This window comes from Callospermophilus lateralis, chromosome 4 (genome assembly GCF_048772815.1).
Source record: "Callospermophilus lateralis isolate mCalLat2 chromosome 4, mCalLat2.hap1, whole genome shotgun sequence".
NCBI lineage: Eukaryota > Metazoa > Chordata > Mammalia > Rodentia > Sciuridae > Callospermophilus > Callospermophilus lateralis.
In genome coordinates this window covers 48729489-48742565 of record NC_135308.1, presented here as the reverse complement: position 1 = coordinate 48742565, position 13077 = coordinate 48729489, and positions in this window count along the sequence as shown.

Genomic DNA, 13077 nt, shown 5'->3' with positions numbered 1-13077 from the left:
TATTCTGGTCCAACCACACCTGGTACAGCGTACTTATTATTACACAGATTCTAAGATGCGACTGGTCAACTAATGTTCCTCGTAATGTGGCTTTCATTGAAAGATTACCTTGATTGAATAATGTAGACCTCTAAGGCAGGTATTATTTGTGGTTTATTCATAGCCTTATAAAGCTTTTCCTAAAGGTGAAAGTAGAAGCCTGCTGTCAGTTGTGACTTGCTTTAAAATCATATCAAAATAATTTATAATAGAAACAAAGTCATCTATATCAGAAGTGTATACATTAATACTCATTTATCATTTCCTAGGAAAGTAAAGTTCTGAATATTTTCTGATAATGGTTTTGGTGTCTCCTCATTTAAAGGAATCTATTCCACCAGAGTCCTCTGTGTTTCCCAGTCTGATTCCATGTGTGTCCCTGTCCCAAGGCTGTGCTTTATCCCCTACCTCCACTACTTCTCTTAAAACTCCGAGGAAATGTCTATTCAGATTGGTTTTTGCCATCGCTGCCATCAAATCCTTCTGAACTTTAGCTTAAAGCAATTTTCTCATTACCCAGTTATAAATCCAAATTCCACCAAGTATGGTGCCTCATGCCTATAATCCCAACGATTTGGGAAGCTGGGACCGGAGGATTGCAAGTTCCAGGTCAGCCTCAGCAACTTAGTGAAACCCTAGGAAACTTTGCAAGATCCTGTCTCAAAATAAAAAATAAAAAGGACTAGGGATGTAGCTTAGTGGTAAAACATCTGTGGGCTTAATGTCCAATAGCAATAAATAAATTCAAATCCTTTTCTGGAGTATTTAGGCATGCATAGCTTTTCTTCTTCTTCTTCTCATTCTCCTTCTCCTTCTTCTTCTTCTTTGTACTGGGGATTGAACCCAGGGGTGCTTAACCACTGAGCCACATCCCCATCCCCTTTTTGCATTTTATTTAGAGACAGGGTGTCACTGAATTATATACTGCCTCACTAAATTGCTGAGGCTGGCTTTGAACTCTTGATCCTCCTCCCTCAGTCTCTAAAGCCAATGGGATTAAAGGTGTGTGCTACCATGCCTGGCATAGCAAGCATGGCTTTTGTAAATAGCTTGTAGCCTGAACTTTAAAAAAAAACCAACCTAGCCAGGCTTGATGGTGCACAGTTGTAATGCAAGCAGCTTGGGAGGCTGAGGCAGGAGGATCAAAGGAGGATCAGAAGTTCAAAGATAGCCTCAGCAACTTAGTGAGATCCTGTCTCAAAAGAAAAAGGGCTGGGAATGTTGCTCAGTGATTAGGTGCCCCAGAGTCCAATTCCTGGTACAAAACAAAACAAAACAAAACAAATTTAAGGGTTTGACCCATTTTTATCATTGATGTGTTTAGTTACTCATGCAATTTTTAAATTTTTTTAGTTGTATATGAACACAATAGCTTTATTTTATTTTTTCATTTTGATGTGGTGCTGAGGATCGAACCCAGTGCCTCACATATGTGAGGCAAGTGCTCTACTGTTGAGCTACAACCCTAGCCCCTACTCATACAATTTTTGTTCTCTGTAATATTTTTTCCTAAACTAAGTTTTCTCTTAAATTCTCAGTATTGAGTTTATCTGTTCTTTCTTTTCCTTTAGTGGTTGAAGATTATATGTTCACTTTTATTAATTTATTAATAAACATTTCAAAATCTTCCTGTTAATGCTGAGAATCACTGTCAATAGTTATCACTTTCTAAACAAAACAAGACCCTTAGCATCTTTACTTACCCCCTTTCTTTATCACCTTCCATGTTTTATTAAAATCATCCAGAATTTTAGCTCTAGATTATTTTTATATTATGTGTCACCCTTCTTAAGAATACTTTATTGACAATATAGCTTGTCTACAAACACATTATAAATACTTTTATATCTTTGTTCACCATTTTTTGTCCTATTTCCCTCTTTCTCTGATTTCAGAGGAACATGTCTTCAAGTAACTTTTATTTTTTTGAGACAAGGTCTTGCTATGTTGCCCAGGCTAGTTTTGAACCCTGAGTTCAAGTGATCCTCCTGTTTCAGCCTCTTGAGTAGCTGGGGATACAATTATACTCCACTACATCCAGCTCCAAGTAATTATTTTAGAAAGTTTTTTAATGTGACAACCTTTCTGAGTCCTTATATTTCTGAAATTGTAACTTCTGCACGGAATTCTAGTTCAAAATTATTTTCCTTTAGAACTTTGAAGACATTATTTTGTAATAGTCCATATAAACAATAAGAGACATAGTGAGGTAGACTCTTTTCTTTCCTATGTGTTCCTATTTTTTTCCTTCCTAAAACTTTTATGTTTTTTTCTTTATCTTTGGACTTTAGAAATGTCACCTCTATAGAGTTAAATATAGGACTCTCTCTCCCTCCTTCTCTTCTCTTCTCTCTCTCTCTCTCTCTCTGGCATGGCACTTGATGTCTGATATTTTTCTTCAAATTATGCAAATTTTCTTTTCTTATTTCTTTTATTATTTTCTGTCTTCCTTTCGCTCTCTCTTTTCTTTCTAAGATTTCTAATAGAGAGATCTTGGTATTCCTTGATTTGTCCTCCATGCTTCTTAGCTTATTAACTTTTCCCTCATATTTTTTAATTCTTTAACTCTTTACATTGTCAGATTGAGATGACAGCCAACAAACTTGAATTTCAAGTCATGGTCTATTCTGCTACTCAGCCCATTTCCTGAGATGGGGTTCTTGTCTGCTTCTTTGTGGATCAATCATGTATTTGATTTTTAAGAACTCTGATTCTTTATGATGTCATACTCTGTAGAATATTTGGGGAACTACTAATTATAATTACTGAGAAGTCTTTTGTTGTGTATATACATTTTTCCTCCGGAGTTAATTCTTCTGTTGACTTTTGATACTTTTTGTGTTCATTTTACTCTAATATTTGATGATTTTAATAGTGAAAACTATAACTATAGGAAATCTGGCTTCTATAATAGTATGGGGAAGTTTTTCTTTTCTTTCTGTGTCCAACCAGCCAGTTTTCTAGGGTTTGTGAGTGGCTTATCTTCTGCTTAACCTTTCCTTGATAGTAGCCATAAGTAATCTTGGCCACTGCCTGATTCTTCTAATCCAGTGCCCACCCTTCTCTCTCATGTGTCAGAATGACCACATTAGTGGGGATGGACAAAAAAAATTACGAAAATACAGAAGTGTTGTAGCTGTCCCTTGGTCTTTCCCTGCCTTAGTAATCCCATTTCATTTTCAAGACTCTTCTTCCTATAATCTTAGCATTATTTGGGGCATTTGCTTAAAGAATTCTTTGGCAGCTCCCTCTTTGCTTTATGGAGCACAAAATCCACTGCTTTATTAGATTTTACCATAAATCTCTCCTCATCTGCCCTATACATTTCAGACATTCCGTGACTGTCTGGTCTATAAAGGTATCTTAGCCCACTTTCCATGGCTCTTTTGAACCTTATAACAGTCATTTTATTTTATGTTTCTTATGAAATAGTAATAGAATTTGAAGAACAAAAACACAAACAAAACCAAAGCAAAGCATGAAAGCCCTCACACATCTCATCAGCCACACGTCTTGCACTAGAATTCTTTTCTAGATTCTAATTCCTATTAATATAGGACAGAAGAAGCTGGATATCTGAAGAATTTTCAGGAAGCTCATTTATTGGCTGCAGGGTCCAGAGGGCCTATTGCCTAAAAATTTCTCTGGACCTTGAATCTGGAATTCCATTCTTGGGACTTTGTACCCAATGGGAGGAGGGATTTGAAGGTTTACATGACAATGTTTTTTGTCCCATTTTTTAGATTAGTCAGAGGTTTTACAAGTTTTACCACAAAAGAAGAACATCATCATGTCTGCAGCCAAACTTAGGTTTTGCAAGACAGAGCAATTTAGTCCTCACAAAAAATTAGGAAGTCCTAACCCACATTGCATTTTTTTCCAGAAATTTTTGCAAATATTCTGTTAATGAGAACAATTATGGTGAGGGTCTCTGGAGAAGCTTAATTAAGATTCTTTGGTGGAGGAGGGAATGCCACTACATTACAGACTTGTCCAGTTAAAAATGGCAACCAAAACCCACCAAAAATGCATTGTACCCTGAGAATTGTGGAACTGACTGCTTTAAGAACTCTGAATCATTTTAACTGTGCAGACTGATGAATGCTGGACACAAATGGGGACTGAAAAATGACTGTTGGCAACAGACTTTCTAATTTATTGTTGGGGGGAGAGAAATATGGGCACAGCTTGTAATTCATGATCCACAAATGTTGATAGACTTGGCAGGAGGGTGTGTCCATTTTAGTGGAATTTTTTTTTTGCATCTTGCTATTTAGTCTCCTGAACATTTGCAGTATTCTCCTAAATGTTTTTGGTTCTAGTCAGATCTCCATTTTGTTCATACTAAACTTATTTTCATACCAGATCTTTTCTACCCCATGCCCTTGCTCTTTCCTCCTGGAAATTGTTCCTTTAATTACCCTCCCTCTCTTGTATGGCTCCCTTTTCTAGACCTACAAAATGCTCGGATATGCTTTATTCTTAGAACAAATATATATATATATATATATATTACACAGAAATAACAGAATTTAAAATAGCCTGGGCTTTTCAAGAGATTCATGCCATTCGAACCATCCTCAAAAGCAATTATAGATTCCAAAAAAAGAACTCACATTTATATGTCTTTGAAGGTTATATTTAAAACACAGTATTTAGCATGATCAATGTATTATGTTTTCAATTTATACCAAATTTTGTACCGTATTTTTGTGTACTACATACAAACATTATGGAACACTGGGCTCTTCATGTGATCCACATATTCATTACTCTTCTGCACATTTTACTGTATTTTTTTTAAGAGGAGGCAACATAGTAAACAAAAATCAGGGCTTTAGGACTCTTAGGTTCTAGGCCAGTCATGAGCTATCTGTTTGAGCCATGGGGCTTCAGACTAGTTATTTGTCCAATATGAGTTTCAGTTTCTTGGTCAGTAATAAAAGGTTATGCCCTATGACCTGTAAAGCACTTCTCTGCTCTAAAAGTCTCTACTTTGGAGATTTATACTGAAGCTTTCACCATTTTAAACCACACACACTCTTCTAATTGCAACTTTGTTCCTTTGGGATAAAATAAGCTGCTTTATCACTACCTTAGGACAGGATTTGCAGGAATGCATTTTGATGAAAATCAAGAATTCTGTCCTTACAGCCTTGATGATTTTGTGCATTCAAAGGTCAAGTAATTATTGTCCCTTTTATTTAAAATATTATTGGGTACACCCAATAATATTTTATTGCACCACTCAATGGTGGTGCAATTATCTGGCATATGGGAGACCTTGGATTCATTCCCTAGCACCAGACACACACACACACACACACACACACACACACACACACACACACACAAATCCATTTATCAATATCAAATCAATCAACAATTTTTAAAAAGTTATTGACTTTAATTCATTAGTTTGCTAAGTAAAATACACTATTCAATTAGATAAATGTGTTTAGGTATGGATTCAGCATTAAATTGACAAATAGCAGCATGAAACACTTTCTACAGAAACCCTCTTTCTGATCACAGATCATCAGATGCAGAGATTAAACATTTAGATGTATGCATGCAGCTTAAGCCCCATTACAGCTGAGGGGGGAAGATGATTATAGTCTCAAACATGGAAAAGGATAAATATGTATATATTATAATAACCCTAGGAGAGTAAATATAAAAGGTAACATTAAAGCATAGAAATTTTAATTTCAAATACTTACAGCTAGGAAAATCTGTGGGCAAAATTTGCCAACTGATCCCAAGTAGATGCTTCTATATTAATCTCTACCACACATGTGAGCATGCAGGGCACACATTCATAGGCACACACAGGGGCACAAGAGAGCTTCCTAAATTCTCATCCTTCAGATCGCTGTTCACCTCACCCCACCCCTACCTCCTTGTGAAGCCTTTACAAAACACATGGCCCACACTGAGTGTTTCTGGAAGCTTGTGAACTTTTCAGTCTATACTGTATGGTTAGAACATGATGATTCTTTAATATTTTATGAAGTGAACCTTTATTTCCTTAGCTATGCCAGCATGTCCTCCATTATATCACTAACATGTCATTAGATTTAAGATGAGCACATAATCAAGGCTTAATTAATATTTGTTAATTAAAACAGTACCAGAATCTTTGAATTGGATTGTCTAAAATAGAGACAAATTTGTGCTCTTATTCAGCCCCTACCAACATTTCTAGCTCTGTGTGTATATATTTTAGTATGCACTTTAGAAAAACATTTTCTTATATTAAAAAAAAATTTCAACTAGGTGCAGTGGTACATACTATAATCTCAGCAACTAGGAGGGTGAAGCAAGAGGATCTCAAATTTGAGGACAGTCTCTTCAACTCAGCAAGACCCTGTCTTAAAATAAAACATGAACAGGGCTGGGGATATAGCAGGGTGGGGAAACACCCCTGGGTTCAGTCCCTAATACTTCAAAAAAAGAAAGAAAAAAATTAAAATAACAATATAGTTAATAAAATCAATAATTCTACATTTAAGTTTCCCTGTCTAAAAAAAATCTTGATTTTAGAGTTAACTGATCTAAAATAGGATTCAAGTACTGGGGAATGATACTGACCAAATCATATCATTAAATTGTGTGCATATATGAGTATGTAACAACAAATCCCATCATTGTATACAACTATAATGCACAAATAAAAGTATGGAAAGAATAAAATAAGATTCAAGTCAGAACAATATTGTCCTGCCTCTTAACTCTATTTTGATCACTTATTTGGTACTGGCTTGTTGAAAAGAGTGGATCTCAAGAATGTCTTGCTTTGGGGATTTCTCTACTTGCTTGCCTCTGGTGTCATTTAGCTTATTCCTCTGTCTCCTATCTTTCCTGTAATCTGAAAGAGACACTTGTAACCCAAACTATAATTCCAAACTATAATTCTGGTTCAATAATTTTGGCAAGAATACATCAGAGATGATAATGTGGAGTTTGTATTGTACCTTATTCTATCTGGTTATTGCATACATTAGTGATAAGATTAATTACTGGATTAAAGAAATGATAGTCTGGTCTTTCTGCTATAAAATTTTGTACACAGCTTGTGGTCATGGCACACAGCTACATTATAAAGACTCTTACCTATGTTCTTGTTCACTTTAAAGATGGTGTTTAATGAGCCACAATGGAACACTATGATTTCCCAAGAGTCATTATTTCAATTCTATGCTGGGTTGGATCTTTTTTAAAAATATTTTTTAGTTGTAGATGGACACCATACCTTTATTTATTTATCTTTATGTGGTGCTGAGGATCGAACCCAGGGCTTTACACTTGCTAGGCAAGCGCTCTCCCACTGTGCCACAACCCCAGCCCATGGATTGGATCTTTTGATTGTGTTAAAATTCTTTCTCTGAAGCACTTCCTATTATGTGTTAAAACAAATTCATTCAATTATCAGCCAGGATGACTACGGTTTCTGTTTAACCCGGCATGTATTTCTTCTTTGTATTAAGACTTTCTTTTCAGTTTGTCAATAATGTACTTATGAAAACAAAAGTGATATAACATGTTTGACTCATGGACACAATCTTAGCTTTGGGAAAACTAGAAAAGAGCAGCAATCTATCCACTGATGTAGATTTCCATAGCTCTGGGCAGGTTTAACCACTGGTGGGCAGTCAGAGTGGCCTGTCGTAGAACTGGACTTGCCCACCAGAATGTACAAGGATGGCCTGAGCCCTGGCAATCAGAGGAGTTCCAGTGAGGCCAGAAGGTTGCAGAATTCAAGGGGAAATAATAGAAGAATTAACAATTGCTCAGAAAACCTTCTAAAAACAGCCTCATGAAAAAGGTGCTATAATCATATCTGATTTATAGATGAAGGTCCTCTTCATCTGTAAAATTCTACCCTCAGGGTGACAAAAAGGAGTGGGGAGGGATCCATCCTTTTTTACTCTACCAGGATAGATAATCCTGCCACCAGAAAGTGCTCCGTGAAGGTGTAATAGTTGAATGTGGGACCTTAAGCCAGGTCCATTGTTTCATAGGGGAGTCTTGGGGTTATTTCAAAGGAAAATTCTACATTGGCTTATCCACACAATACAGGCTGATTTTTATTGTTAGCCCCCAGGCAGGGGGCCCTGAGTGGCAATAGCATCCCTACTCATTGCAATAGCCAAAAATGCCCTTTTAGACATTTCCAAACACCAATTAGAAAGTGTATATGCTCGTGTAGGCTGCTATAACAAAAATATCATAGACTAGATGACTTATAAACAACAGAAATTTATTTCTCATAGATTTGGAAGTCCAAGATCAAGTGACTATCATCTCTGGTGTTTGGTCAGGATCCAGTCACTTTCTGATTCGTAGATGGTCATCTTCTCCCTGCATTCTCACAAGGGGTAAGAAAGCTCTCCAGAGTCTCTTTTATAAGGGAGTAATCCATTCATGACCTAATTTCCTCCCTAAGGTCCCACCTCCTAATTATACATTATTGGAAGTTACAATTTTATCACAAGTGTGAGGACAGAAACAATGTATAGCAGCTGAGTACTACAGAAGCATTGAGATAGTAATTCCAAAGTCAAAGAGGAAAGAAATGGGTATGTATCACATGTAGTATTCGTTACTATCGCTTTGTCCTCTCATGACACACAAGAGGTGCACCTTAAACCCTGGAGAAGGTTGGGGCTGTTGAGGACATCCCAAATAGATGTTCTCTGGTCCCTTGGGGCTGGAAAGGAAAGACATGAGCTCTCTCAATTGAGTTCTTATTTTCTTCTGGTTCCATCTCATGAGCAATGGTTTAAAAGTCAGGAGATTATGTTCTACTGTTGAATTTGTTGCTCTTTAGCTATGTGATCATGAGCAAGCCAACTTACCTCTTGGGAGTAAAGATTGGGTTCACACCTGTAATCCCAGCAACTCAGGAGTCTGAGGCAGAAGGATCACGAGTTCAAAGCCAGTCTCAGCAGATAAGTGAGGTGCTAAGCAGCTCAGTGAGACCCTATCTCTAAGTAAAATATAAAAAAGGACTGGGGATGTGGCTCAGTGGTTAAGCATCCCTGAGTTCATTCTCCGGTAAAAAAAAAAAGAATTGGGTTAAATAATCTGCAAGTTGTGTTACATGTCTAAAGGTCATTGATTCTATAGTTTAAGTACATAGACACTTCCTGATGTGTGCACGTTGGTATGTAAACACACTCATTCACAGATGCATACACATGAATGTTGATGTTGAAATCATAAAAGAATTTTTTTTTTAAATTTTAAGTTGAAATTAGACACAATACCTTTATTTTATTTATTTATTTTATGTGGTGCTGAGGACTGGACTCAGTGCCTCGTATGTGCTAGGCAAGCACTCTACCACTGAGCCACAACCCCAGCCCCATAAAAGAATTTTAAATCAATTATAAAAGGTAAAAATTTCAACTAACAAAAATATCTTTAATGTTTTACCCCTTTCACATCCCTTTACAAATTTTCAATCTAATCTTTCATTTATTCTTCTAAACAAATGCCTTAACTCCCCTTTTCTCACATATTATTTCATTTCTTTTTTAAATGTGTTGCTGGTTTGTTTATTCTGGGAGTTCCAAGCAACTTCTGACCTGGGCTGGAAAACCCAGGTATATTCAAGCATTAGAGTGTTCAGGTATTAAGAAGTCAGGATGGAGTTTTCTTGCTCATGCTGGAAGCAAATTCTTCCCACTTTCCTACGATGCAATTCTTAAAATTATTATTATTATTATTATTATTATTATTATTATTTTTGCGGTGCTGGGGATTGAACCCAAGGCCTTGTACATGCAAGGCAAGCATTCTACCAACTGAGCTATATCCCCAGCCCAAAATTCTTGTCTTTATATCTTATAGGGAATTAATCTACTGACTATATAAAAACACCCATACAATTTAACAACAACAATTAAAAAGAAACCCAAAACAAGCCAATTAAAAATAGATAAAGGACTTGAATAGACATTTTTTCAAAGCAGATATACAGAAATAAGCACATGAAATAGCAAATAGGCACATGAAAAGATGCTCAGCATCACTAATTATCAGTGAAATGCAAATAAAAACCACAATGAGATGTAACCCCATTTCCATCAGGATGGCTACTACAAAAAATAAATTTAAAATTAAAAAAAAGTATTGGGCTTGGGATGTGGCTCAAGTGGTAGTGCACTTGCCTGGCATGCGTGAGGCACCGGGTTCGATCCTCAGCACCACATAAAAATAAAATGAAGATATTGTGTCCATCTAAAACTAAAAAATAAATATTAAAAAAAGTATTGACAAAAGATACACAAAAATTGGAAACCTGTGAACTATTGGAGGGAATATAAAATGGTGCAGCTATGGTAAAAATTAGTATGATGCTTCCTCAAAAAGTTGAAAATAGAATAACCATGTAATCTAGTAATTTCACTTTGTATTTTGTACCCCAAAGAATAGAAAACAGGGACTTGAAGAGATATTTCTAAGCCCATGTACATAGCAACATTATTCACAATAGCCAAAAGGTAGACACAATTCAAGCATCCACCGATGGATTCATAAAGTGTGGTATGTGCATGTAACAAAATATGATTCATCCTGAAAAAGACATCCTGACACATTCCACGCCATAAATGGGTCAACCTTGAAGATGTTATGCTAATGGGTAAGCCTGTCACAAACAGTTAAATAATCCATGTTTCCACTTTTAGGAATTACCTAGAGTAGTGAAATCCATAGAAATGAAAAGTAGATGGTGGTTGCCAATAACTGGGGGCAAAACAATAACAACAGGGAGTTGTTATTTGATAGGTACAGAGTTTGGATTTACAAGACACAAGTGTCCTAGAGACAGATGGTGGCGATAGTTGCAAAAGAGTGGGTATAAATTTAATACCACTGGACTATATTCTTAAAATTAGTTAAAATGGTAAATTATGTTGTGAGAGTTTTACTACAATTTTAAAGTTTTTAGCAAAATTAAATGGTGATTTGACTTAATGGTAAAAAAAAATAAAGTACTGAGTAACCAACTCTGTCGAGATAGTGGTCAATAAGATTTATAGGAGGCCATTGGTTTGTACTGAGCTTCTGCTTAAGGTACAACAGGTAAAACCTAAATGGAGTCACTTGTGCTAAAGTTCCACATCACCGAACTGAAACTGAAGTGCTTATTTGACATTTCACGAAATCAGGACACTGAGAAATAATAATCGAATCCCCAAATAGGCCAGTGTTAGCCCTCACAATAGGGAAGCCCCTTTGCTTTACACTTTACAAGAAAAATAACTTTGAAATGATCAATCTGCTTTTTTTTTTCCTTCTCTATTTCTGATTTCCTCAGTCTTTTTCTATCTATAAAATTAGCCTCCTCTGCTTGGCTAATTAATTCTATTCTATTCTATTTTGTGAAATGAGGCGTTACCTGATTCTAGAATTTCAAACAAAAACCAATTAAGATATTTAAATATTTAAACTGAATTGGTTGTAATTCTGTCTTTTGACTACAGGAAGACAAAATATAGGTATAAGCGCACAGATGGAGGGAGTAAAAATAATTTAAAATAGAATAATTCCGATTCAAAACCTCTGCCTGGCATACTACATGGTACCTCTAATAGAAAACAGACAAGGAAGAATTCACAGAGTGGTAGTAAAATCATTCTACTTTTAGAAATCTGTTGGGTATCAACCCAACAGAGAGTATGCTGTCACAAAAATGATACCTCAAGACTGTGTAATATCATGAATGAAATGTTGCTAATATTATTTGAGGAAGTGACATTGAAAGGTAAAATTGAAATATAGAATCATCTATGCATATGGACAAAGAATAGAAGGGAAAAAGCCAAATGGCATTCATTCCTCTGTTAGAGTAGATGTATTATTTTCTGCTTTAAAACAGATCTTTAATATTGCTATAATAATATTTATACAACAAATAATCCAAGTGGAATAAAACAGAATTTGTAAGGTTCTGCCTGTAAGAAAAGGAATTGCTCCAAAAAGTATAACATTATAATTTCTTACAGAAGAAATAACTTTATTTTCAACCTCTGCACAATGGACAAGTGGAAAGTGTTGATGAGAAAAGACTAGAAAAAAACACCTTTTTTTTTATTGGTTGTTCAAAACATTACAAAGCTCTTGACATATCATATTTCATACATTAGATTCAAGTGGATTATGAACTCCGATTTTTACCCCAAATACAGATTGCAGAATCACATCAGTTACACATCCACACCTTTTTTATTTGACACGCAACAGGAGTTGTTCCAGGTTTTTCCAATCGACCACATCAGTTCCCCCTGTTTTGATTGCTCTGGTGATATTCGACAATATTAGATCCTGCACATCTTTGTTTATCTGACTTTTCTGAAATAGCTGCAGGGTCTTGGGGGAAAGGAGTGTCTTTCTTTTACCCTTGCAATGCCTATCTCAGAGCTGGGCTGGTCAACACTGCTATGGCTTGGATCTGGAATGTCCTTCAAAGGCTCACGTTAAAGACTTGGCCCTCAGCATTATTTGGAGATTATGGAATTTTAGGAGGTGGGGCCCAGTGGGAGAAAGTTAGGCCACTGGGGGCATACCCATGAAGAAGATTTGGGGACCTCAGCCCTTCTCTTTCTCTTTGCTTTGCAGCTGCCATGAGGTAAGCAGGCCTCCTCCACAAGTTGCTTCCACCATGATGTAGTGTCTCATAGTCCCAGAGGAAACAGGGCCAGGTGACCATGTACTAAAACCTCTGAAACCATGAGCCAAAATAATTGTTTCCTCTGTTTAAGCTGATTATCTCAGGTACTTTGTCACAGTAACAGAAAGCTTACTAACCCAAATGTTAATTAAACAGAGTCTGCTAAGATAAACTCCTATCTATTGCCTTTAACCAATTTGTGTGTCAAATAATGCTGAAGCGTGCGACTATATTACATGGACATGCACAAGAAAGCTAGGATGCGAGAGTTCACAAGTGTTGCAAATGTCAACAAGGTCAAAGGATCAGCATTTCACATCTCGTGTGTCATTACACTAATCAACAGCATAAACTGT